The 23301-nt window shown below is 38.4% G+C and overlaps 1 long non-coding RNA gene across 1 annotated transcript; it reads right to left on the reverse strand.

The window, feature by feature from the left end:
- Window positions 1–661: 661 nt before the first annotated feature.
- Window positions 662–16998, reverse strand: LOC142031479 (uncharacterized). The gene is made up of 4 exons (XR_012650539.1): window positions 16860–16998; window positions 15658–15739; window positions 14610–14757; window positions 662–1366 (listed from the first exon to the last, which is right to left on the reverse strand). It is a non-coding gene; the product is annotated as an uncharacterized LOC142031479 (long non-coding RNA).
- Between the last annotated feature and the right edge of the window lie 6303 nt (window positions 16999–23301).

Genomic DNA, 23301 nt, shown 5'->3' on the forward strand with positions numbered 1-23301 from the left:
AAGAAAAGAAAAGAAAAGAAAAGAGAAAAGAAAAGAAAAGAAAAGAAAAGAAAAGAAAAGAAAAGAAAAGAAAAGAAAAGAAAAGAAAAGAAAAGAAAAGAAAAGAAAAGAAAAGAGAATGCATGGCAAAACATGAAAATTCAACTCAGGGTAAAATTTTAAATAAATTCCATTTTCTTAAAAACTCACAGAAATCTTTTTTCAATCTTCAGAGAAAGATCTCATAAAAAACTGGTCCCAATTGAACTATAACTTATATGAAAATTTAAATTTTCCATTTCAAGGCCAAAAGTTAGGTTTCTTTATCCATTTTTATTATCAAAATTACCTAGTTGTTTTTTTTTTCAGAAATGCCAAAAACCCCACCTGCACCTGCAGCATCAACTAACAGAACCTCAGAAATCAAATTATTTTAAAATGTACCCAGCTACCAGTCACAATTTTCTGTTATAATTTTTTTCAATGCAAAACTGTATTTTACTGAAGATAAAGATTGATCAGAGAGTATCGCTTTCCTGTAAAAATTTTTTCTCATTCAAAAAAAAACTTAAAAAAAAAAAAATTTCTTTTTTATCTACTTTCACGTTAGAGTTTTTCAATTTAGGTAAACAGTATTTTAATTACAACTGAAATTTTCTACTCAGAATGATTAAAACCAAACAACTTTCACTAAGATTTTTCTAACCTATTCAGATTTTTTTGCAAATTCTTCTAAATAGAACTGCATTTGTCCAACTTTCAGCAGTAAAAATGGAACCATTTAACTCCAGGTACTCAGTTTTGAAGGCTGCATGCTTTATGCAGATTCTGCATGTTTTCTTGCATATGGGTACAGCAGGATTAAATACTTTTTTTAATGAGAGTTACAAAAATATTTTGTGGAGAGCTTTCCTTAAAATCATTTTAAACTCATGCTTTGTCCATTACTTTTGCCTTCATTCTTTCTGAAACTTTTTATTAATCATCTTTTATCTTTTCCTTTTTCGTATTCTTACTTCTTCACATCTAGCCAACACTCTGTTATTCATGACTCAAAATCTTTGCATATTTTTATTTCAATTTTGTTGTCTATTTCCATTTTCTAGTGTCTTAAAGGTTTTTATCCATACCTTCCCATTCACTTCTCAAACTTTTTCTTTTCCTATTGTATTCTTTCCTTTTGTCATATATGCTGATGCTCAGGTTAAGTTCAATTTGTCTCTTACCATCTTCTTGGGGAAGAAAGCAAGGATGAAGTGAAGGCAGCATGTATGTTAGGAGGAAAGGCATTAGTCATAATTCAGGCAACATCAGAAGTTTCAGTTGTTTGGCGCTACTTCAGAATTTTTTTTCTCCACAGTGGTTATTGCAGTCACTATAAGAATACCTAAAAAAAAAAATAAAAAAAAATTCACATATAACTGCTGTGACTTCATTAAACCTCTCCACTGGCTTTTGAAAAGACAATTCCTCTAATCTTCCCTTTTGCAAATTCTTGCAAGCAACAGCAATTGAGTGATCAGGTCCATTTCCCAATAAGCCTATACTCACCTCCTCATTTTTTTCTAAGCAAACCGTATTGGCTTTAAACCACAAACTTCTATCCCCCCATATACTCAGAGTGGTCTGAAACTGTTTCATTTATATTTTCTTTGTCATCTAAAATGCAGAATGGCCTGTGGGTGCTACTGACTCTCTTCACATGTTTCAATGGTTCCTTTCTCTGGACCATGTTCCCATTTAAAAAACAAAACCAAAACCAACCAAACAAAAAAAATCCAAACAGTGGCATTTGGTAATGAAATACTGATAAAGCCTACACGCCAATATCACAGTAGTATTCTCCATGAACTAAACTGATGAACTGTTGAACATAATTCTATTAAAAAGAAAGGTGCATTATAGATAAATTGTACAGCAGTAATTTCTAAAATGCATGATACTTTTTCCAATGCTGCCACAGCACCTGCTGCTAAGTATAAAGATGATTAGCCACAAACTAACCCACTACAGAATTATTATCAGTATATATTTGCGCGATGAAGAACTAATGGGAATTATGCAGATTGCATTTCCTTTCCCGCTGAAGGCAACCAACCTTCACCATCAATAGCAAAATGAAAACAGAACTCAGCTGTGGAAGAACAACGCAGGTTTTATTTTATTTTCAAATATGTATTGTTGATTATTTCAAGACTTTAAGACACATGTTTCTTTTTCACATAATTATATGACAAGCAGTCCGGTATCATTTTTAAAGGCGTACAAAATTTTCCGTGCATTTTAATGGCTTTAAATACGTAATAACTCTACTGCTGTATGTAGAAACCGGTAAACACACATCAAAGCAGCTTTTAAGAATTATAACGTAATCAGGTAGTGCAAATCAGCAGCGATTGGCTTCCTTAATCTGATTAGAAGTGCCGCTTGAACCGCTCTGCCTCCAGTCAGAGGGCGAAAGCCGGTTCCCGGTCCCGCTCCTCTCGCGGACGCCCCATCCCTGGGTCGGGTCGGGTCGGGACGAGCTTCCCGGGATTCCCGGGGGCGTGCGGGGACCCCAGGCTGCCTGGCATTGGGGACCACTGGCATTCAGATAAATTAAGGAGCCGTTGATTTAATAGACCTCTGTCCCTACTTCATTCGACTTGGATGCAGCACCTTAGAAACAAACAGTTGGGAGGGCTATCAAATTAGGAGTTGGTATTCCATGGGCAGAAGCAAAAACAGGACTACCTAGAAAAGCGTTTGCGTTTTTTTCACGGCAGCGTCTTCAGGCGGGGGGGAAGTGGCTGCAGGATTTAATTTGCTGTGCTTTGATTTCTTGTTTCTTTAAACTTTTGCCAAAGGTGATGGGAATGCCAGATGCACATTTTTTGGTATACTGTAAAATCCAAATAAACACAAATAACGTATGCTTGGGTTTGGTGTTTCCTTCTCTTTTTCTTTTTTTTCCCTCTGTGGAAAAAGCATTCTGTAGAAATGTAGGTATTTCTAGTCTGTCATAAGGGCAGCCACAATGAGGATTCAGTAAATCTTTCTTAAAGAATCACTTACAGAGGGATTGCAAGATGAAGAAACATTTTTATGCACATGAAGAGATGTGTAATCAGTGGCTTTCTTTTGTACTGTAATTGACGCTTCAAAAAATACATTTACTTGAGTACCGGTATTTAATGTTTCAGACTGGAAAAACAAATAGGAATGATCAAAAACAAACAGAGTTAAATTCTCAGACGATCAGCTCCATTGCATAGGTCCTCTATGGTTCACTTGAATCAACTAAATATGCAAAACAACTTCTCTCATTCTAAAACACTTCATGACAGTAGTCTGAAATTTTACTTTCATTGTATGGGAAAAGTGAGATTATTTAAATATAACCTTAATGTAAACTGACCAGGATACCTTAAAATGAATTTTTGTAAAGCAGAGTATTTTAAAACAGCAGAGAATAATTTACTGGATTATAGTTAGTGCATCGGCTCATCCTATCTGCATGTACAGTTTAAGTTCCTTAAATGCACGGAATATTCTTCAGCATAGCCTGAAGTATTCGAGGATTTAGATCACTAGAAATTTCTTTGCACATGCTGAAAATATGGACTGCTTACTGGAAAGGAAATCAAATGTGTATTTGATTAATTGATGTAGTCACATATTAAAAACTTTTACTTCTTATCCCATTAAAAGTAACACTAATGAGCAATGGCTGTGACCTTCAAGTGGAAAGCCACATGTGCTTCAACCCCTCAATATTTACCACCCAAATTTAATCTTTATAATGGACACCTTAAAAGGAATCTGATAGAAAATTCTAAGAGCTGCTCCAAAACTAAAACACTTAAGGAAGATTTTGATTAATGCCTCGTGATTAATCAATTGATTAATATAGTTTTCAATACAGATGTTAGGACACTGTCTACTTTAATCAACCATCCTGAAAACGGTGAAGACAAATGATCTATTTTTTTGTCGATTTAAAAAAGAAAGCCTATTTTAGCAGTTATGTAAATTATAAGACAAGCCTTCCTTACAATGCCCAGATTTTCCCTTTTATAAAAACCTTACACATTGGAACTGTTAATTAGGTAAGTGTCATCCTTTTGGGCAGGAACTTGGTATAAACCTAAAAAAAGTCACACATTCAGCCAAATGAGTGCACTTTTTTAAAGAAATTGTTTTAGAATTGCAGTATAATCCATATTTAAAGTCCCTCTCCCTGATATTTTTTTATTCTGAGACTGTTTCTAATTTGTGATTATGCTTTCTACCATACTAAAACTGAAATCTTTATTCCAGTCAAAAATAATCACCCCGTAATTACTGTGACAAACTGCCCAAGCTGTATCATTGTGGCCATTTCGACTAATGATATTGTATTAGAATGCCTAGCAATAGACTTCAAATGGAAAATATAATTATGTGCATTAGTTTGTCTAAGCATTTATAAGATCACATATCCATCAGTTATCAGGTCTCATAAAAAAAGCCATATATCACTGTCACTGCTAGTTTTGTTATTGGAAATGTGGGCCGTTATGAACTCAGCTTAAGATGTGTGTCTTAAATTTCACTTATTCTGTTGTCCAGTAAATCCATGTAAGCTGAACTCCTATAAAATGAGCGGAATTTTCAGCTGATGGCACAGGAACAAATTATTTGACAGTCTCACCAAATGTAAACTAAATGTTTATGGTACCATTTAAAGCTGAAGGTCTTAATCTTGAAGATACGTTTAAGTTTACACACTGGACTACTTACTGTGCATAAAGTTAAGTGGTTCCATACATCTTTGCTGAACTGAATCTATATGTTCCCCTGTTCTGCAAAGCTAAGGCAACATCTGAGCAACCTCTTCGCATCCTGGGCAAGCTGAGCATCCGACCCAGCTACATCTTGTCAAAACTGCCGTTCTGCAACTGCCTTAATTTCTCTCATGCTCTTTTCTCCACATGCTTTGCTTTTCTTTGGAAAACCTCAACTGAATATTTTGCATTTCAGAAGTAAATGCCGCTTTGATTTATGACCCCCAATATCCATAAGCTCTGATGGAAGAGTCACCAAAACCTCAAAATGAAAGAAGTAGAGTCAAAACAGAAGAAAGTCGTGCCTGTCTACCGAGTTACTGGCATTTGACTTGTCTTTTAAACCAGGCTAGAGGAGAAGCAACCCTTTTGCCATTAAGAGCTGTCACAGTGACAGCAATGGCACCTGAAAATGCCTGGTTTATGTCAAGGAGGACACATCTCCCAACATTTGATGTCATCTTATTGCACAACAAGGATAAGTTACGTCACCAGCTATTATTGCGTAACAATGACGAGTTACTCTCAGAAAAGAGAACATTTTTCTTGCACTTTTTGGGTCATCTGAGATGCATATCTGTGGTTTTAACACCACACTTAAATAATATCGCTTGCTGTGTTTTGGTGCCAGTATAAATTTAAGCCATCCAAACAAGATTGTATATTTGAACTGACAAAGAATAAATTATTTGCATCTGGCATAACTGATGGTTGTGTCAAAGCCCTGGCATATAATTCTTAATCTTATAGAAGCCTGTTTACTTGTGCATAAGATAGCTGTGCTGAGTCTCTTCCCAGAACAATTATCAAGTTATTGCTACGGGCTAGCCTGGAACTTCCAGGGGAAGCCACCTATAAATGCAGCCACCCCAGAGCAGTCTGAAAGGGATATTTTGAATTAGAGATCACTGCTCTGCTTTTTCCTCTGTGCTGCCGGTAAAATGGGAATGGGAGCGTGCCCGGCGGGCACAGAGCCACAGGTACGTCTTTGGCTTCCATGTGCTTCCCAGCACAAGGACCCCCAAATATCACATAATCAGAGGAGAAATGTTATTCACGCTCCTCCATGGCTGAAAAGGTTCTGTGATAATCTTAGCCTGTGTAATACAATATATTTTTTAAATGAAAAAATGTCTTTCAATGGGCAAGGAGGTTTTTATGGTTGGTTTTAATTAATATTGATTTTACATGTTTAGAAAGAAAATCCACCAATTCAGACCTGGGAAATGTTTAAGATATGTTGTTTTTCTAGGAGAATTTTCATTGATTTTTATTAATCCTGTAGTTTGCGATGGCTGGGTTTTATCTCCTATTGTGTATTTTATATTAGGATGCTAAAATAATCTACTGTATTTGATATCCAAATATGTAACAGAAGACATGTGAACTATGAGTCCTCAAAGGAACCGTCCTTGCATCTACCTGTTTTACCCCAATAAAGGGCCAGGGCCCTATTTTGAAAGATCAATAGGCTATGAAATTTCGCCTCCTTATTAGCAGAATTAATTTTAAAGTGGCAATCTACATCCTAGAAAATTTGTTTCATATTAAGAAGTCCAGATGTTTTTGGTCTCTCTGTCTGACATTCCCACCATCAGAATAAATTGTATTTCCAGACTAATGTAATAGATAAGAGATATGAATAAATCTCATACAGTTCAGTTGATAAAATTAACATGCTGATGATATTTTAATGTTTCCATATAATCAAGGGGGCATGGATCATGCCTCCACCAGTTCCAATGTAATTCTGGTCTTTTAATCTTTTCTCAAGAAAAAAAAAAATAGAGCATTAGAGAGGATTATACAGTAAACAGTATGTGCTCCAGTCTTAAAGCAAGTTGTTTGCGATACGGTTGAATGGCTTTGCCCAAAGGTATTGCAGCAAAGCAACTAATATACTGGAGACTGGGGGTCAGAACCAGTATTCCTGCAGTGCAAGTGTGTCACTTACACATTGTAGCTTCTGGTGGAGAAGCTCCACTGATCTGGAGAATAGTATTAACATATCAGAACCACTCATCTTCCATATGACCTTATACAGAGGACATAAAATCGTACTTGTCTTACGCATAGGAAATCTAACTGACTTTAAACCCAAGGCAATCAGGATTGGGCCCAAAATGCATATGTGGGTTTGCTGGAGCAGGGCACAGGTACAAAGCCACTTGAAATAAAATTATATTTGATGACCAAAGACAAACTAAAGACAAAGAAATCAAAGGGAAAGGAGACAACAAAAAAAGGAAAGAAAAAAAAAGTCTAAGTCTTGAACCTAAGAAGTATTCCTATTTGGCAGAAATTATTGGTATGTGGTGGAATTCATCAGGCAGAAGTCTGAAATGTAGTTGAAGGGGTTTAAAGACCCAATTCCCACTACATTTTGATGCTGCTTGGGTATCTAACTGACTTACACAGCTTTAGACTCCTGACTTTAGTCTTTAATGTGAGACACATCAGAACTCATCCCCTTCAAATATTTGCAAGGGAAACATTAATCAGCTCCAGGACTAAATGGACTTTGAGACTGATAATGTTTATTCTACATTACTTTTTCTACCCCTGTGATCTTTTTAAAGTATAGAAGAACCCATTGTTTTTCAAACTAAAAATGGATGCAATTAAGTGTGAATATCATTAAATAATGTTGACAGAAAAGGAGCAGGTGATCCTGTACTACAGTGCAGATCAAGATGGTGAGCGCAATATTCAGAAGGGAACAACCTTAAATTTGCATGTTGAATCTTCGTCTTGCCTTCTAAAGGCATTTTTATGCTAAGTCCTAATATATGTTTGAATTTTCACATGAAAAGAATATTGCAATCCTGTTTACCATCGCTTTTATGAAGAATCTTAACATTCCTTTAAAACTGACAATTAGCTGGTGACATTCTGAGGCCTAAAAATTCACATGCAAATAATCTGAAGAGATGTAATGAAGGTGACATTAATGAAGATCAGCTGCCAACTGTGTGCACAACCCCTGTGCTGGGTAATACTGACAGGAGAAAGAAGCAGGCTCAAATAGCCAGAGGTTCCTCTGGAAACTAATCTCAAAGTCTTATCCAGAATCAACACGTTCCCTGGAAAACCTGCAGAACATTAATAGGCAACATGCAAAAAGCACGCATGCACTAAGACTACGAACACAGCAGACAAAACCATGTTAGGAGAAAAGGAACCCATTGGAAGTGGATCTTAGTGAATGAAAGCAAAACTTTCTCCATGGTAATTTCATCAGCATCTCTTTAGCCCTTTTCCCAACATACCCATATAATTCTCTATGGGAATGTCTCCTTACTGTGCCAGTTTCTCCATGGTTGGGTGTCCAGTGCCAGTGGACAGTAGCTCTGGGCCCCTGAGATGCTCTTAGTGGTCCCAAGTCTCTCAAGAGCTGGAACTGTGTTTCTGGTTCCTGCCCTGGTCATGAGGCTTTTATCTTTCTGTAGAGGTAAGGAGCAGCTAACACAGCTCATTTGCTTTCTGCTTAGGGAAACAGCTCTGTAGCAGCTTCAAATATCTCCCAGCATTTCTTATGCAAAAGCCTCAGTGTGTGGCCTTCTACCATGACAGATAGAAGACGTGAACTTTAGGCAGAAACATTTCTCCTTGAGCCAAAACATTGCTGCAGGATAGAAGCCCTGTTTCACCCACCTCCATTTCAACCCAGCAATCAATTCTGACATGGGATCGACTCATAAAGCTGGCAACTGTGTTGACCTGGAAGAATCATGGACAGCAAGTTCATGCAGGTGTGTTCTTTCTGTTGCCACCAGCTCCATCCCCATCAGGAGACCACCAAAGGATGCTCCTCCCGGCAGATGCAGGACACCGACCTTTTCCATGGAAGGAATACCAAGTGTCAGACTTTATTTCATGAAAAAAATGACCAGTCTATTCTCTCTTATAGCAAATAATCTTTGAAGAAGAGGCAATATTGTCTTTACCCAAATTTGCACGCACACACATATATAAAAAAAAGAAAGCGTCTCACACCAGGAATGAAAGTACCTGGAGGTCTTCTGCTGTTACTGGTGAAACAACTGGCACCTTAGTTTGAAACCTACCACAGAAAAAAACAGTGGAACAAACAAACTAAAAAAATCTTGTGTGTATACATAACTAATTTTTTTATAGCTGGGTGCACTAATAAGAATCATTAGTACATTCCTCTAGGAGGGGAACTGAAAACAAATTAAATATTTTGCTATGTGTAAAAGGATAAGCTTTGAGTGAACACCTTTTCCTATTACCCTGAAATGACTGACACCATATGCTAGAGACACAAAGGAATAAGAGGTATATAAATTTTTACAGAACACATCCTGCTACCTTTTTAATTCACCCGCATATGAAGATCAGCAATCACAATATATTCATATAATCTTCTACCGTGAGCACCTGTACACGACTTCCTTTGGCATAGCTAAAAATAGTGGTATTATATGAAGAAATTATTGTAATTAAGAGCATTGTTAAAAACTATTTTAGCAAAACAGCAAACGAGAGGCTGTTCCAGCTGAAAAATACAGAAACTTTATTCCAAAGTAATCCTTGTACCTTTGCAAGTGGTCTGTGAGTTTAGCAAAAACCTGCTCAGGAGGAAGGGAAAGGCAGATCTGGCAGAGAAATGGTAATGCTGAAGACACGCAGCTCAGTCTTGGGCAGTACGAGACCCAGAGACAATCCACATAGCAATTGTTTCAAACCATCTCAAAATAGTTCCACATCAGGAAAATGAGAACGCTGAAAGTGTTTTGGGGGGTGTAGGAGGATGAGGAAGAGGATGCACAGGTTTGCAGCTAGGTTTATATTCTAGAAATTCTTAAAAATTATTTCCATTTTCCTACTGGTGACCAGTGCACTTGCACTTTCAACTTTCCCTCTAGCATTTCCCACCTTTGGAGAGATGGACCAGAATCGTGCCGTTTCCATTGGGGCACAGGTTTGCTGTGCACAGCGCATCGGGACCGTGGACACAAACACACACGTCAGGTGCTGCAGGAACAGAAAGCTCAACCTTTTGCCTCATAAGTCATCTCTCTCAAAGTGATCTGAGAACACTACACTCTTTGAGCGGCACAGCACATTTTAGACACTACAGAACCACTCTAAGCTGTCAGCATATTTCCAACAGATTGATGACTTTGAAGACCTCCAGTGTAGAGGGTAATGTTAAGGATCTGCAGTTACTCAGCTAAAGTTGAGATGAGGGATGCCTTCTTTCCAGTCTTGGTTATTGAATTTGAAAACCCTCATAGGTTTTGCTGTCAGAGTTGTTGCTTAAAACAGACTATTATAGGAATGAGTTAAAAAGGAATGACTGGGAAAAGTTTAAAGGAAAACGAAGATATATCTTTATCTTTTTCAGGTTAGCGCAGTGACAAAAAAGTAGTTTCCCAGTAAAGCAAAAAAATAATCATTGTGTTAGATTCTTGTCCTTAGTATAGCTTTTTTTACAGCCAAAACCTTCTTAATGTAGAAGTAAGCTCAGGGCAAACACATTTTACTATACAAAAGTTTACCATAAGCAGAGGCTCACCAGGACCTGAAACGCAACTTACATATTGTATTTCACTGGTTTTATTCTATTTCACAGTGAATAGCCTTCAACACCAGACAAAAAAACTAAAGATAGAAAGTAGACTGTAAATAAATGCTAAGCCAAAGAAACATTAGAAACCAGAGCAATAAAAAATATTTAAAGATTGTCTAACGTGTTACATTTGAAAGGTAAAGAACTATAGCTCTAAGACTGTAATTCTTTCTCATTTTCTACATAAACCCATTTATATTACTGAAGTAAGATATTATACTAACCATCTGCCTTCCCAGTCCCTCACATTCCTTCACTTACCCACCTACAACTCCATGAACTAATCACCCTGTAAAGTTGGCCTTCACTGTTCAAGGTATCTTCGTGTAATCAGCACTCTGTGAAACGTCTGCTAGAGTTTAATGAGTATAAAATGGCAAAAATGTGAAGCGGAACATATGAGAAATAGTGGAATAGCTACCAAAGTTAATGCTTATGTGGTGAAGCTGGCTGTACATCTGGAAGTTTGGGAGCAATGTAGTTCTAAAAAAATAATATAATACTGAATACATATATCTCTCTAGAGAGTGGTTTCATTGCACTTGAAAACTACATATTTGTTAAATATAAATAACAAGTACATTTTTTATTAAGCATCAGGAAGGTAGCCAAAATAGTCTAGTATAGCTGGAACAGAAGGCTTCACACTAAAAGGAATAGTTTGAAAACTGCTTCTTCTATTGAACTTTCATCTGTGACCTAAAATTGAGGGTTGTCCTATCATTCCGACATTGCCCGCTGGGAGGTCCACGGGAAAAGCAGGACTTCATGAACCTTCTTGAGAATTAGTGCTTAAATTTCTCCTCCAGAGGCATTTGCCTTTGCAAAAGAAGGCTGCCTTTCTTTTCTTCCAACCCCGTGGAGACATTTTATTTCTTCACCCTTAATCAAGCTTCCAGTACCTTTTATGAAATCACCAGCAGCATTTTGGATAGTTCCAGCAGGGGCATTAATTATCTGCAAAATGGGCTCATAAATTCCAGAAGTGATATATTGCTCTGACATCCCTCTTCCCCTCTCCAGCCCTATCTGGAGGACAGCCCACCCCTGCGCCACGCACGCTCCTGGCAGGCACCTGATGTGGGCAGTGCCCACCCAAGACACCGTCTAGAGCTTTTACTTCTTCAGCGAACTGTTGGTGTAAAACTTTACACATAAAACAAAAGGCAAAGCTGCTCACAAGGTTTTTTCCACTGCTCTTCGTATGACAATGCAATATTTAATGAACCAATCAATGTAAAGTCTCTAAGCAGGAGGGTTCTAAACTTACTGTCGTACGTAGGCATTTAATTTTGATTTACTGAGGTAGTTATTGCTTATTAATCGGATAACATTATGAAAGCTGAGTATGTGTATGTCAGTTATACGTTAATTAGTTAGTGTAGTAAGAGATACTAAATAGCACTAGAAGCTCTTCACACATCCCTTGAATAAATTTAATTACAAGGAAAGAAGTTCAGGAGCACATTCTTCTATATGGGTAACCATTCGTATGAAAAACAAATTGTAGCAAATAGTAAGGTTCTTCAGACAAAAAATGGCTTCTGGAATTCACATAAGTTGTAGATACATGATAAAAGTGTATATAGAACAAATTTCAAGTGATTTTTTTTTTTTTTTCCAGCAAAGTTATCAGGCATGTACAGGAGTATCAGAAGTTAGATTTTTTCAGAATTATCCAGATGTTATGACTGTGACTTAAGAACAGTTCAGTTGCAAAGCTGGATATCCAATGTGAGGGCAGGATCACATCATGAATTTCTAATTCCCAATAACTCTTAGTGGCCTACTATATCTCTACATATTTTCACTTTCTTTCTAAATGTTTCTCTAAAATATTCATTGGACACAGCTCACCAATAGAAAAACCCAATATTGTCAGCGTTTAACCTGCCACCCCACACTGCTTCTGGAGCAGGGAAGCAGTCAGAGACTCATGGATTTATTCCCAGAGGTGAGAAGTGCACTTGCTCGCTGTAGTCACATTAGCTTGCCTCGCTTCGCCCACCACTCTGGTTTATGTTCCCTCTCCAGCATGGGCTAAAATTAAATTTCTTAATTTGGTAATAGTTTTGCAAATGGCCTTTTGGAAATTTGGCTTATGTACGAATATTATTACTTAGAAGGTAATCCCATCATTTCACTTAGACATCATGTTTAGAGTACTTACTGCAGCTGAACGTTAATCCCAAGGACTGATTTCAGTGATTTTCCTGGTGATATCTTAATGCAGCCAGGTAATGGCTCTGTGAAAGGACAGCCACCCTGTCCTCCTTCGCCACCTCCTCACCAGCTAGCCCGATGTTTGGTGAGAAAGTCAGCACCTCTCAACGCACACACGTCCTGGAGAATGTAAAAACAAGTAATAGTCTGTGTCATACGGTGACAAATACAGTTCAAAGTACCATTATCACTCGTTCTCATGGTGATAATTAATCCCATCATCATTATCATAATGAGAAACCATGTTCATAAAATGCTGATTGAAAAACTCCAATATAAAAAATACAAGTCATTCACTGCCCTATCAACCTAACTGATTCTCAACCTGATTCTTACATTTGCTGTTGATTAGCACACAGTCTTCCAAATAATTTCTATACCCCAATCCAAACTTTTCTAGTGTTCTTATGTTTCACTTCATGATTTTTTAAAATGTTCCACTCTAGCATGAAGTGCTAGGACTGCACTTTTGTTCATTAATTTATGATGGATCTTTAATCAGAATCTTTTCCTGATTCTTCTCCTCTCCCAGTGATGTGGTGACAAAGAAAGAGAAAGAAATTGAGAGCAACAGAGATTTAAAAAGTGAGAGAGAAAGAGAGAAATGAAGAAGAGGAGAGGAGAGGAGAGGAGAGGAGAGGAGAGGAGAGGAGAGGAGAGGAGAGGAGAGGAGAGGAGAGGAGAGGAGAGGAGAGGAGAGAAGAGAAGAGAAGAGAAGAGAAGAGAAGAGAAGAGAAGAGAAGAGAAGAGAAGAGAAGAGAAGAGAAGAGAAGAGAAGAGAAGAGAAGAGAAGCAACAAAAAGCATAGAAAAAGCAAAGCAAAGCAAAACAAAGCAGAGAGAAATGAAAAAATGAGCTAGGAAGTGCCACAACTATAAAAAAGACATGGTTTTAGGAAGTGAATTGGTGTAATGCCATGGACCGGCCCCTTCCCACCAGGCAGAAGCTCAGAGCCCACCCGTGGCTGCCGAGCATCCCTCGACCATGAGCCAGCTGGGCCCTCGGTGCCCCAAAAAAATCCCTCGCAGGGTCCCCCGTGCCAGCCCGGAGTCGGACGCGGCTCAGGGACCCGCCGGGGTGGGACACGGGCTGGGAGGCTTCGGGACGGAGCTGCCAAGCCCACGTCAGTGCTCAGATGGCTCCGTGATCTCCACGCGTCCTCCGGGCTCAGCCGTGCAGAGGGCTGCAAAGGCAATTAAAAGCACGCCGACTCTTTGCCGCGCATTTGGAATGCAATACAGACTCCCGTTTCAACTTTTCGTCCATCTTCCTGTATTAACAGTCTGAGCCTAATAAATAATCCAAGCCTATCACTTATAGACTACTCTTCAGCCAGGCTGATAAGGCAAATCTAAACGACATTAGACAAGCATTACATTTTTATAGGCCTCAGATTTTTTTCTCCAGTTTTAAGCTCACAATTAGACTGCGTAAACACAAAATGAGGTGTCTGAAATCACAGGACGTTCGACGCCACGGGGAATGCGTCCCTATTTATATTTGGCCATAGGTACACACACAAATCTATGTAATACTATACAGTGCTACTTTTTAAAATCCTGTACATCAAGAAGGTTTCTGAAATATGTGCTGCATATGGAATATATCTATATTCTCTGGCAATATATCTATATGGAGTGACCTGATACTGGTTGAAATTAAAGGGTCACACTGTAAACAAAGGTAGATCAGTTGAACAGAGTGGCTTTTTCTAACATTTTATCTGTTCTGAATATATGAATTCACCCGCAGCATGGCTGTATACATATGCACAATCATTATGTGACAAATTAAAAAGGGGCATATAATAAGCTTAAGTCATCATAAATCATATAATAAACATCTGAATGAGAAAATTTAATAAACAATATGTTTCCACAACAATTTCATCCCCTTCCATTAAATCCATATCCCCCTAGGACTTGTTCTAATATTCTCAATTCCTAAGTACACATCATCTATTCAAAGGAAAAAAAAAAAAAGCAAAAAAAAAAAGCACAACTCACCCTGCCAGGATATGTTTCTTCCTCTCTCTTTCTGGTCTGGCATTTTCTCTTCTGTGGCCAGAATTCAGCCTCCAGCCCGTGGCTATTTTGGATGGAAAATGGTTTCCTGCTCCATGAAAACTTTCTTCATTTTAAAAATGTTTCTAATCTGCATCAGTAAGAAACCAAGTGAATGGGTGAATAGGATAGTCACAGGGAAAGACCTCCTTGTAGATTGTTACTATGCCTTCTTAAGGCCAACAGCTTGGATTTACAACTCCTGCATCCTGTATGAACACCTTACGCACTGAATTTTTGGCCAGCAAAGCAGGCTGAGAGTTTCCTTTGGTGTGAGCTGAAACTCCAGCTTAAACCCAACAAGCTTCTCCTATAATAACTGATGCATATATTGCAAAAAAGAAGTTTTTTTTTCTGCAAATAATTTTGTTGCAGCAAGTTCTGTCTTTGCTAGGAAGAAACTTTTTCCTAGCTTACAGATTTCTAGTACATGTTTCTCAATAAATTTTCCTTTAGAAAGAAAATGAATGTTTCTCTAATATAGAGAACACACTGGGATTTCGACCATCTTCTTCCCAGCACTCCAATGTGACTTTGGACAAATCGCTTTCAATCCCATATTGCCTAGGTGTCAGAACTGATCTTATTTAACAGTTTTGATAATTAATTTGACAGAGAATGCTAGTATACCAATTACATTTTTTCATGACATGAATTTGGAAGGCATTCCCAACCCAGAGGAATATCGGACTACAGGTAAATTAAATGCTCTGGGGACTGCAATGACAGCAGTAGGATAACATTTAGCAATACAAAACTGCAAGTTCAGGAATTTAGGGGTGAATAATCAGTATTTTTGCTGACAGTTTGAACTTATTGCTTGGAAATGGAAGAGGAAAGCTAAGATTTCACAATATGCTGACTATAAGCCACCATGGGAATGCACCCATGAACATTCAGGGTAGGTACGTGGTAGGATAGGGAAGGAATAGCGTTCTCATTACAAATAGGAAAATATTCATACTGTTGTACAAGACCATGTTGGAATTACCTGGTGCTTCAGATTGTTCACACACAGGAGGAAAAGCCATCAAAATATGGAAAAGGGATACTCAGGCGAAAGTCCAACTTCTCTTTAGTGATGAGAACAAAACAAAAAGTGCTTTATTTAGCTCAGCAAAATGAATGAAGGCTGGGGTTAAAACTATTTTAAATCACTAGACAATGTTGGCGCAAATATGAACAGGCATTCACTGGCTACAGATAAATTTGGACTATTAGAAGAATATGTCTAAATGACATCTTCAGACACAAGAGAGGTTCTCCCATAGTAGTAGTGGAGGCAAACAAATGACCTGACTCTAAATTAGAGTGGTCACTTTATGAACCCAATTCCATCGTATACTTGCCTGGAAAAGCTGGGGACTGAATTTGACAGCCCATGCTGTCACTTCAAATATGTTGAGTATTTCTAGTCTATTCAATGACGTTGGAGCCAAAAGCCTGACATCCTTAGAGCTGCTTGAAAATCCCAGGCAGAAACAAAAGTTGCGACTGCAGGAGTTGAGTGTATCGGTTTTATTAGCACTTGTTTGAATTGGATCTGTCACCCAGGACAGACGTCTACGTTCCATATGTATCCTCATAAAGTGCTATTATAGCACTTCACATCTCGGTCAATATAGATGCATCATAGATAGTACATACCTGCACCCATATAGGTTACAGATATGCACATGCTCACTATACAAGAAGGGACTTCAAAATGACAGGTAAGCGTATGTTTGAGATTCATACTGTTATTATCACATGAAACAATAAACATGTGTGTAAAAGATCTTGTTTCTCTATTTCCACTAGTTCAAAATACAAGTTACAGAGTCCCTCCATTTTGCTATCCAGCCAAACAGCACAGAGAAACCAGGATGTTAAACTAATTTTTCTTACACTAAAACCTTCCATCTTTTGCAACTAACTCATCTGATTTCTATGATCATAAAGAACTGTATAATATTAAATTATAACAACAGCAATCAAAGGCATGGGGAGCAAGAGGATTCTCGATTGCCGCCCATGCATCACTCAATATCACCACGGAAGACGAGATTGAAAAGCACATCAATTCACATAACTTCCTCCCAGTGCCCATTGTCTTTTTCAGTTCCTAATGATGCTGAAGTGTCTCCATGATTAAAATTTAAAGGTTTCCCAGTAACCAAGTAATTTGCCCAAAACTCCTTATCTAGCACTCACCATGAAGACTCTGATTTTAATATACCATTAATCAAGCTCCAGCCAAGTTTACTACTGATACTTTCAATTACGGAGGAACTAACTTCATTCTTCTCAGTGTGTCAGTGAGAGACCACTTTCTTGATTAGCCACAGACCCTAAAAACAGATGGATAACAGGGCTGGGTTTGATGCACTTTACTGAAGGAACTATTTGTTGCGAATTACAAATCGGTAAACAGAATTGGATCTCTCTGCTGTAGGATAAACTCCAGCCAAATTTTGAGCCATACATACGCCATTATAATAAAAAACATTAACTGATTTCAAGTTTTACAGTGTAATAATAATATGTGATTTGATTGAATGTAAATTAATGCAATGGTGAATCTAACAGGCGAGTTCTAAATATCAGCATATTTCACAACACAAACATTTACACAAATGCGCATGATGCGTGCTTAATTTAAGCATATGAATGGATCCACAGTCTTCAATAGGACATCTCATGCTCTAAGTGATGCACGTGCATAAGTGATTGCAGGATCAGTTATCAGAAAATGATCCCCAGTACAATTTATAAGAATTCCAACAGATTGCAAATAGCTATGATTTGTCACACAACATCTGGTCTCTTCTCTCCGCAATCAAATGGACAAATGGAAATAACAATACAGACTGTGAAATCGCAGCTTGTAAAAAACAATTAGAGGGAAAGGGACCCATACCTTACCCTGCCAGAGTGATGGAATTTGCACAGGACTGTCTGGCTCAGCTAACAAAGAAAGAGTCAGCATTTGTTTGAGCTTGAGTGTGATTTCCACAAAACAAAGATTTAATTCTGAAGTTATTTCCCCAGCTACAGTCAACACTTCAGGAAAGCCTCTGGCAAAAAAAAAACATTGGAGGTCCTGTTAGTCTCCCAGCAAGCTCCAAAAGCTTTACCTGTTCTGCAGGACTGACCTGCTGCGTGGCAGCGGCGACAGCACACCGGCATCGTGTCGAGACGGGTGAGGAGGAGAAGTGGCTAGACAAAATTGTGAGTTTTTACTTAAATATAGCAGTAAGATCATTCCAATGCACTCGGTTCTGAACGCAACTGACCATTGCAAAATTGCAAGAACTGTCTCAGCAGTGAAATCGAAGGGACCGGTAACAATTAACTTGGTCGTGACGCCATGGTCGTATCTTAAAAGCCACCTGAGAGTTACATTTAGCAATATCCATCACAAAGCTCAGATTTATGGAACACAATTTAAACCAAAAGGATATATCAAATTTTTGAGAAAAACAATTAAGAGAGTATATCTCTACAATAACAGCAAATGAGATACATTTTGATTCCCAGCATTATTCAAAGCCTCCGGATGGCACCGTCTGCTGGCAAGCTTGATTATCTGGCTTACCTGCCTAAAAATAAGATTGATATTTAAGAAAAGGGCAATGATACAGTTCTTTGAAACATCCGAGTTTACTGTCATTCAAACCTAGCCTTCACATATGAGTTGGCATTCTCAACATTAATTAAGTACAAGTTTTAGCTCATACGCGTGTTGTGAGGTACCTGAAGACAAACCCCAGCATCTCTTTAGGACAAGGCTGCAGTGTATATGTGGAAGCCTGTTTTACTAAGAGGAGCGACATTTGGGTAAGATAACAGACTCCCTTTAGAATGATGTCCAAAGAAACTAAGGATATGGGTGTTTTTTTCAAATGATGAGCAAATCTGCTCCTTTGGAGTGCCTGACCTCACCACGGACCTCCTCCCAAACGAAACCCACCACAGCTTTGCAAGCAGCGAAGACAAGACAACGTTTAGGCAAGAAACATAGCTTTTTTGGTATTCAACCAAAACAAAGTTCCAAAATCTCTACTGCTTACTCTTCTTTTAGATTTTTTTTCTGCAACAATATAAAGTGGAATAGATAAGGCACACACACACAAAAAAAACCCCACCACACTACGATTTTTCCTGAAGTTGTACTTTATCCCAAACATAGTAATACCTTTTTGTAAGATTTACAATGTTAACCAATTCTTTTCTGTCAACTAGCAATTTTTTGGCAGATCCCTTTTGCATGATTCATGAAGGACCAGTAAAAGGCTAATTGTTCAAATTAATTTGCGTAAATGACTAAGCAAGAGATAACAAAATTACATCTGCACTTGTTTGGCAAAGATTCAATAGCAGCGGCCCTGTACTGCCAGCTGCTTCCAGACAACACTCTTGCAGAAATTAAAAGCTACAAATATTAATTAATACACTTTTTTGGTACGTTAATTTGCACTGAAAGGTTCCGGAGTACAAAACTGCTGAGAAGATGAACCATGATAATTAGAATTAATGGGATGGATGCATGTTTTTTGCAGCTGAAGTTTTAAAAACCCATGAATGGAACTGGGAACTTGGAACTGACATTCTCATAAATCTCTATGATAATGCCGCTATTAGTATTAGAAGGATTAAGTACTGTGGCTCCAGCGTTATCCATCACATGACACGTTGTATCCCATCTGTCACTGCAGCAGCTAAGACATGATAGCTGTCCTTGAGGAAGCCGTATGAAAAGCTTTGGGAATTCAAGGAATTGTGGTGCTGAGTGTCGGGCTACAAAATGAATAGCTCAAACCTCTGACTCTCAAACAGAAATAATGGCCGGTGCTCTGTACTTGTCAGCTTAGTGCTTTAACAAATACTCTGACTATGGTATCTGTATTTAAGTTAAGTTAAGCAGTCTGAATTATAGATAAATCAGGCAGGGAAAAAGAACAGTCAAATGTCACAGATTTTTATCTTTAACTCATTTCTGTCTTTGTAGGTTGGATGTCTCTGGAACTGTTTTTACTGATGTTCACCCCATTAATTTTGCATATTTTAGGGCAGCGAGCACCACTGGAGCCCTACTCAGTGCGTTGAAATAACAATGAGTTTTTACAGGAAATCACTAATGAGACCATTTACCTACTTCACAAGGTTATCTGCACATTATCATGATGCAAATCCCCTTCTACATGGAAAGGCTGTCGTGAGAAAATGAAATTTTAGATGCGTTCTATCTTGAAACTTTGCCTGTCAAATTAACTTTAAATTTTGTCTTAGAGCTTTCCAGACTTTCGAAAAATTACTGCATTTTTAAATTATACAAATACTTTACAGGGACACAGATGCATCAAGACTATGCTACCTATTTTACTAATTAATATTTCAATGCTAAAAAAAGTCATGGGACAGGAACTTTCAAGCTTTCAAAGGTAAGAAATTCTCAAATAGCATTTTCACTTCTTTTTTTAATGATACCTGTGTACACAAGCAATCTAATTGGTGTGAAAGGCTGGACCAGAAGGCAGGTCTAAGAAAGACCAGACGCCGGAGAGGCAGGAGAGACTGTCTTGGGAAAGAGCAGCTTCCTCACCCTGTTCACCCAAAAAGCCACACCGTGGTGTTCAAAGCTGGCCAAAGCACGCAAAACAAGCCTCCACTAAGTAATATATGCCAGAGAGTAGGCTGCCAGGCTCCATCCAGAATGTATTGCCCCTGGATAGTTTGGTAGAAAAAAAATCAAAATTATGCTTTCACAATTTCTTAGACTCCCGGAACGTTACTTTACCTACCGAGGCTGACCATGAATCCCTCTGTCCTTTTAAGGGACAATCACAGCTGAATTTAATCCATTCAGTTAAAAATTTTGCAGAATAACAATCATTTTTTTTTCTAGTGAAGTTTGTAAAATAATGTCAGCAAAGGCAGATGATCAGCAACATAATTTTATCTCCATTTTCTAGCATAACATTTTCACAGGCCACCCATGTTATTATTCCTTTACTATGAACTATTGGATCATTTTCCTCTCCTACAATGAGATGTCTGCTTCTATTGGCTTTTATTCATCTGCATGAGCTACAAAAAAAACAAAACCAACTTGTTATGTCCCATTTCTGATGACATCATTGGACAAAATAAAAAATTCTTCTTGACCCTGATCCTCAGCATCTGGGTTGTTAATATTGTGCAGTCAGCCTGCTCACAATCTCACAGCACACAAAGTCAATGCAAATCTTTCCATCTCTGGGCACTGGATCAAACCAGGAGCACAGCAGCAAGGGCTGGTGCTGAGTGCTCCTTTCTTGCTCCCCAAACACAGATTTTCAGTGCCCCATCCAGCAGAAAAGCCTGAAAATCACAAAGTATATGTGTCTTTAAGAGCTTATCTGTATAACAGCAATAAAAGTACATTATAATTTATTAACTATTGTGAATTATAGTATGCGAATACTTTTCCTCACCAATGGTGTTAGATTTACAGTCCAAAATATTCACCCAGCTGAGTGGGTAGCAACCACCGAGCCTCAGAAACTAGTATCTTTTCCTTTTCTGCACTCTGAAGACAGAAGTGTTTACCCCTACACAGAGATGTGAGACAGAACTGCTCTGTTGGCATACAGCTGCCACATGGAGTAAACTATCCAGAGAGGTTTTGAGTCAAGTAAAATCAGGGATTAAAGAGAAAACTGAATAAGCTCGTGAAGCACAACACAATAGATAACATCATAGAAGAAAATAGGAGCATGGCTAAAACAGAGCACAACACAAAATCAGTTCCTAACCACCTAAATTGTTAAATGTTAACAGAAATTGCAGGGGGAAAAAAAGATAAAAATCAACTGTATTTTGCATTTCTGTAGCAGCTTCCATACGGAACATCCAAAGCACTTTATTGATGCTTCTGTGGGTTATGATCTCCAAAATCCCAGCGAGTCGACCATTACCACAACAGTTTTGCGGACTGGAAAATGGAGCAGAAAGGGAAAAAAACAACGTGCCCAGAGCACAGGAAAACCCAAAGCTGCAAAGGGAGGCAGTGCCCCGGCTGGGCTCCGGTGCTGCTTGGGATGCTGATCTCAGCGCTGGTCCAAAACGCTCCCGGGGTGGCACCCACTGGGACCTGGGCACAGGTTTTTTTTCTTCACATGACAGCATGTGCAGTTGGAGAGCCTGCCAAAGATCACCCTGAGCAATAAGTAGTTTGGTGCCCAGGGAATGTGTCTGAAATATAATTATCACCTCTATGCTGTCTCATTAAAGCTAAGAGTAATTGTGGTGGCTATTTGATACCAGTTCTTCTAATGTGGATTTTGCTCTCTTCCTCTCTGGCTTTAATCAGCATATTGGACCTAATGAAACTTTACAAAATAGGCATCTGTTTTTGTCAACAGTTTTGGCTTTTTTGATGATGCTGTTTTTTCTGACTTGCCTCTGCATCATAAAATAAATTTCTAGCCATTTCTGATGCTAAAGTTCATACTGAGAGCAACTTGAAGATGAGGAGCTTAATTATTAATTAAATGAACTTCCTTTAGGCTGTAATAATAGACCAGCATTACCAAAAAGAGTACTTTTAGATTCGCCTTTATGGGCCTTTACTGAAACCATTTTCTTCCCTCGAGACAGTCCTTTCTTCTTCCATCTCATCAGTCTTATGCCCCAGTACAGGGCAGCAAACTTGTCACTATCAGTCTTAGCCTGCTGGATGCAGAAACTGGAAGTTTGTTAAAATGTCACAGAATGGTACTAATCTGTACATTTGCTACAGCAAAAAGAAAAGCAATGCAGATTTTAAATACGAGAATGCCTGCGACTCAGATAGTCCCCATCTTCTTCCAATAGCATCCTTTACACTGAACTTCTCAGGAAGACTTAGGGAAAATTAGACGTTTCCAGAGATCTAATGGTAGACAGTAGGCGGCTGTCACCCAAAACTAGGGGAATTTGTGCCACCGGACAGGTAGGAAACAGGTTTCGGAGGTCAGTGAAAACAGTATACCTAACCATGCTCACTCACATCCAGTGCCCACAAATGCTACTGAGATTCTGTACGGGTGGAGGAACCAATTTTGTGGAAGAGGTTGGTGGCTGATGGGTCTCTTCTCACCAGATTTCTACAGACTTCCAGAACACAGGTACTAAGAATAGGACATTTTCTAGAAATGTAAAAGCAGATGTAAAAAATAACCATACTGTGGGCACTGTGGGTCTATAATGTTGGGTTTATAAAGTTTAATTTCAAGAAAAATATTCTTAACACAAAAACTGAAAAATCTGGCTATTTGTGATAAAGAGGTTTACCCAGTGCTTGTTCTTTTCTCCCCAACATTGCCCCTCACCAGACAGCAACTGAGTGACTCCCAAGTAACTCCTTTATTTTGGATCTTGGCACTACCAGCTCATAACTCGTGCAGACTGGCAAGGAAAAAACATCTATTTCTGAGATCTCCAAGCTGGCCTTGTCTGGGATGTTCTGCAACACTTTTCTGTATGGGTTGGTTGCCTGTGTGAACACATCTGCCTTGGACTGGTCAGAGCTCTCTAAGTTCACATGGACCACTAGAGAGAAGTCAAAAGTGAAAAGAAGTTGTGTTCCAGCAAAATAAAGAGTTACGTTCTCGATAATAAATAAAAGATTCAT

The sequence above is a fragment of the Buteo buteo genome, chromosome 5 (assembly GCF_964188355.1).
Source record: "Buteo buteo chromosome 5, bButBut1.hap1.1, whole genome shotgun sequence".
NCBI classification, from domain to species: domain Eukaryota; kingdom Metazoa; phylum Chordata; class Aves; order Accipitriformes; family Accipitridae; genus Buteo; species Buteo buteo.